Genomic DNA, 6,000 nt, shown 5'->3' with positions numbered 1-6,000 from the left:
ACCCATTGCATCAGAATAGGAACAGCATAAGATTTTTAATAAATAGTTTATATACGGTTTGCTCATTTGCTATTGAGCCTATGCGCAATTTTTTTCTTGTAGTGTTTCATTAATCTTTATGTTGTGTGAAACTCTTGTTTTTCTTGACAGTTTTGTTTTCCTTCGAAATCGTCCTTTTTTATGATGTACCACCAAATGCGAATGCAGTCAAATTATTCAGAAAAATGGATTTCAATTTTTTGTCTATTAATGTAATTTTTGAATATTACGTTTTATAGTGTATGTTTAGTTATATAAACAGTAATAGTAAGAAATTGTAAGAAATTTATATAATACAAAGTAAATAACATTCGTATACTAGTAGAGGATTTTGGTGCAGTTTTGTGATTATAAAATCAATATAACATGTATTTTTATATTACAGAAACTATAATAAAGATGTGCATATTGAACATTGTTCAAGTTAATTTAATCTAAATATCAATACGCTAATGAATATTATTAGTGCGCATAGTTACGCATAGTTTAGGCTGTTGTTCCTATTGTTACTTACGGTTGCGCGGTTTTATTTTCCATGCTGTATTTCGAGTAAAGTCAGCTAGCGAATTAGGGGTGATGTACTTTTATTCTCAAGAAAAATTGTTGTTGTACATTGTTTAAAATAAAATTTTAAATAACCGTTTGTTTGTTGTTGGTTGTTTTTATTTTTCCAATTTTCATAGCTTGTTTTCATTTTTTAGAAGAAGTTAGAAATAAAATGTCTGGTAAAATAGTTTTTTTAGTACTATCTAATCATGAATACTTTAATCTAATCTTCTAAGTATGAATACTGTAATTTAATAGTGTTAGTGTCGTTTCACTTTCTTTTTTTATAAAGAACTTTATATGCTTTTATAAAAGCGTTTATTTAATACACGCGGTCTTTCAAGCAAGGTCTTCCAGCCGATTAGAGCTGATTAATTTTTAGTTTCAAGAGGGACTGATGTTGTTTAAAAACTAAAATTTGTTTGTTGTTCGTTGTTTTTATTTTTCTGGTTTTTTTTTGGAAGTTAAAACTAAAATGACTGGTAAAAAATATTTTTTTAGTACAATGTTTCTTTTTCGTAAAGTGTTTCAGTTTTATCTCCGGTCTTTTAGATCATTTTAAGCAAGTATTGTTTCATATTTTAGAGCAGTTTAAAAGAGCTGAAGGCCTTTTTAGTAAGTATATAGTGTATAGTAGTTTATTTATAGTTTATATTAGTAACATAGTTATATTAGTTTATTTATAGTTTATATTATTAAGTTTATTTATAGATTATAGATTAGGATTAATGAGAATACAAATATTTTTTAGACAGGCTAGCTGATAGCGACTTAAGTAAGTTTTATCATTTAGATTTTATTTGAGTACGAATGTGGCATTAGTAATTTTAATGAATATAATTTTATCTCAATTTTTATTTTTAGACAGACAGATAGAACTCAGTATGGACTTTGTAGACTTAAAAGCTTCTTTTGAATATTCTTTTAAAGCATTGAATATGTTTTATATATTTTAATAAATTTTCTTATTTAGGTGTAGTAGCATCATCAGTTGATGCAAATAGTAATGTCTTTTATTTTATTTTACAGCAAATAGTAATGTCTTATTTTATTTTAAAAAGAATTAATAAATGTTGTTTATTTAAACATAATCATCTGGATAAAATAGATAAGATAGATAAATAGCTTTTTTATTTAATATTTTTTTATTTAGTTATAACTGCAGTTGCACCAGCCACAACAGGTAACTTAGTACATTTATTTTAATATACTTGAATTAGATTTGTTACTTAACTTTTCAAGCAAAAAATATTATTTATTATCGTCAAGATTATATAAATAAACTTTTTATTTGATAATTTATTTTAGTTGCTTCTGGATCAACCCTAAATAGTGGTAACTCATTAATTCATATTTTATTATAGATAAATGTAGATAAAAAATGTAAATTGGAAATTTTTGTAGATTTAAGCAGTAAGCTTTTTTCTAAAGGTTCTTTCTATTTTCGGAATAAATCCACTATACTTCATTTGTTCTATTTTTATAAAATGTACTTTAATAGTTTTTGTTATTTTGGTGTTTGTTACTTTCTGTTTTCTATTTAATAAAAAAACAAGCAATAAATATCATTTTCATTTAGCTTCATCGACCTTATTATCCGGTAAATGAATAATATTCTTTTGGTAGTTTTTCACATAGGTAAAACACTTTCAAAGCATTATAATAGCGTCCTAATTTTTTTAGATAGCAATGAAGTAATAAGTAAGATTGATTTTATTATCTAGATTTTCTTTTTCACTTTTTTTTAAAAATTAATTTAAAAATATTTTTTCTATTTGAGATTTGAAGCAACAGCTTGGTAAGCAAAAATATATTGTATATATAAATTATATTAGTGTGTCAATGTTCCTTAAGAACAGAGCAACAAATTGGTAAAACACTTATCTAATTTTTTTTTTCTTCTACACAGTGTTTCATCATCAGTAGGTTCATCAGGAAGAATTCTTCTTGATGAACCTAATGATGGTGAAGCGCTGTGTTTATGAACCTTCTGATGATGAAACACTTTGTAGAAGTAAGAAAAAATTAGATAAGTGTTTATACTAATATATATATATATATATATATATATATATATATATATATATATATATATATATATATATATATATATATATATATATTGTTGTTTAAGTTTCATTTTTAATTTGTATTTTGTTTATTTTTTTTCTTTTTATTTCTCCTTCAAAGGCGAGTTGGTAAGTTAGGCATACTGTTCTTAATTTAGTTTGTAATTTAGTATAAACTATTAATATTTAACTATTAATAAAGTCTTTTTTTACTATTTATTTAAATTTTTCTTATGTAAATGTACTTATGTTATGTATTTATATTCATGTACTTATGTAAAAAAAATTCTAATGTTCATATATTTACAATTTTTTTCCATCTAGATGAATTGTCAAATGGCAAAGGTAAAATTTCATTTAAAATGTCTTATGTACGTGTTTTTATTAATCTTTTAGCAAGCAAGAAGAACATTTAAATCTATATTTTTTTTTGATAAAACACCAAACGGTAATTATAAGTTCTCAATTGCTATAATATTTGCTTGATTATAAGTAATACATTTTTCAATTATAATTTTGCTCCATCATTTAAAATTAAAATTTTAAAATTCAGGTTAAAAAAATATAGCAATTTTTAGTTTCAGAACTTACGTATGAAGATTATAAAGTCTTTCGGAAAAAGAAGCCCTGTCCTTTGACCCATCGGTCATTTCAGAGGTGGGTTCAGTATGGGGGGACTGACCACCCATCATTTAGATGGGAAGGTCAACACCCCTCATACAGGGGTCGAAGTTCCGGCAGAATAATTGAAAACTTTTATCTCTACAATTAAAAAAATGTTATTTGTAGACATGAAAGATTTTGTGTATATATGTATATATTTGTTTTTTGAAAATTTAATTTTTTCTTTTGTGTACAGTGTGTATGTGTGTGTGTGGGTATATGTATATATATATTTATATATATATATATATGTATATATATATATATATATATATATATATATATATATATATATATATATATATATATGTATGTATATACATATCTATTATATATATATATATATATATATATATATATATATATATATATATATATATATATATATATATACATACAAACATACATACATATATATATACAGAGCTGGCAAAAAGTCTTGCAACAAGGCACAATTTTACACAAATAAATGTTTCCACGCCAGTAGGCTCAGTGTTATTATCTTATATTTTTATCTTTAGGTATAAGTATATTTATAAAGACAATTTTGTAACCTAAACAGTTAATTTAGTGAAAATCATGGCTAAGATTCGGCAGCTTAATAAAGAAGAAAAAGCATGCATTCAACGTCTTGCTAAAAGTGTTATGTCTCATGCAGACATTGCAACAATTTACATGGTTGAACGCACTACAATTTGGCGTGTTGTAAAGCAGGTTATCCCCCTGTCTCCTCAAAAGAGGTCTAGAGTCACTTCACAGCGTACTAACCTCGGGATGGTAACAATGGTCAAGATGAATTCTTCAATAACCTCTGGTGACCTACAGAACAGCATACCAACACTTTCTAATGTCTCAAAGCGCACAATCAGTCCATGTTTCGTCAGTTCTCTGATATTAGGCTTTTTGTTCGTCGACCTACTAGTTCTAATCCTACCAATCCCAAACACACATGCAAAACTGTGAAGCATTCACCTTCTGTAATGGTGTGGGGTTGTTTTTATGGTCATGGCCTCGGAGATTTATACTTTTTGCCCAAAGGAGAAACTATGAATGCAAAAAAGTACCTCAAGGTTTTGGATGAATCTCTAGTCAATTTCATGATTATTCCCAGCCGGCACAAACACGTGTTTTTAGAATCTAAAATGTTAACACTTTTTAGACGCCTAATTTCAAATAATTATAAGACATCTAATTGTTTGCATCTTTGAGACAACAAATAATAGCTGCCTTAAGCCGTCTAAAAGAAGACTACTATTAGATGTCTTATATTTATTTGAATTTTGACCTCTAAAAGGTGTTAACATTTCATATGCAAAAAAATACGTCTTAAAGACGTGTGTGCGCCGGCTGGGTTCATCAGTGTACAATTTTTCAACATGATTCAGCACCATGTCACACTGCGAAGACTGTAAAGCATTGGCTTGGATCAAAAAACATACAGTTGCTTGATTGGCCTGGAAATTCTCCAGATCTCAACCCAATTGAAAATCTTTGGATGTTAATCAAGTAGCGTCTATCTGCTAAGAACTGCAGTTCATTAGATGGTTTAAAAAATGCTATTCGTCATGTATGGTGTATAGAAATTACATCAGGACTATGTGAAAATCTTGCCAAATCCATGCCCAAACGAATTAGTGCTGTGTTAAAAAACAAAGGATATCCTACCAAAAATTATTAGTATATCTGTTTAAAATGATTATACAATGTAATAAAAATAATTGAACTTGTTTTTGGTGAAAATATAATATTTTTGGAAGTATTATTGTTTTTGGAAGTAATTATGTAAAGTAATTATGATGTTGCAGGACTTTTTGCATTTGTGTACACATTGCAAACATTGATTTGTGTAAAATTGTGCCTTGTTGCAAGATTTTTTGCCAGCACTGTACACATAACTACATTTATATATATATACATACATATATAAATTTTATTTTTTGTAAATAACTTTTGCTCTCCTACAGTACGTGTAGGGTAGATTATGATGAGCATCTTGAGCGGAAATTAGAATATTTTCATATATAATTATGCTGGATCCAAAGTTTTTGCGAATAATCAATTATTAGGGATCTCTATTCAGGATTCACTTAGATATTTGTACACCTGAAATTTTTTATTAAAAACACAGAGGTTGTAAAAAAGTAGCAAAAGTGCTCATATTATCCACACCACTTGGTAATATGGGCACTTTAAATTAGATCAAAAAAATAACATTTATTAAATTAAAAAATACTAATATGACAATTACAACAAAAACTTTTTTATCAAAAACATTATCTAATTTTTGGCATAAACTTAAGTTAAAAAAAAAAGAGCCTAATATCCCTTACTTCCGTTTTTTAAATATATCTTGCTTTGCATAATTTATGGACAATCCCTTACTTTTGTATATTTAATGTCTGTTTTCTGGCTTTTTTTAGTTATATGTATATTGAAAATATGTCTGTTAATATTTATTGTAATGTGATCTTACAAACATCTTAAGCTATTTGCTAATGCTTTGCGTAATTGTTGTGATGTTATTGTTGTCATTTTTTGTGATGATAGACAGCTTGGCTTACCTTCCCGTTGGTGTCTATCGTTAAAAATGATTGCAGGTAGTTTCACTAACTGCTTTTAATCATTCACTAAAAGCCAAGATAACATTTGATATTAGTACAGTACAGTTTTTATACCTCATATT

Source organism: Hydra vulgaris, chromosome 03, assembly GCF_038396675.1.
Source record: "Hydra vulgaris chromosome 03, alternate assembly HydraT2T_AEP".
Classification (NCBI taxonomy): domain Eukaryota; kingdom Metazoa; phylum Cnidaria; class Hydrozoa; order Anthoathecata; family Hydridae; genus Hydra; species Hydra vulgaris.
The sequence above is the reverse complement of the archived record's forward strand: the minus strand, read 5'-3'. Positions refer to the sequence as shown.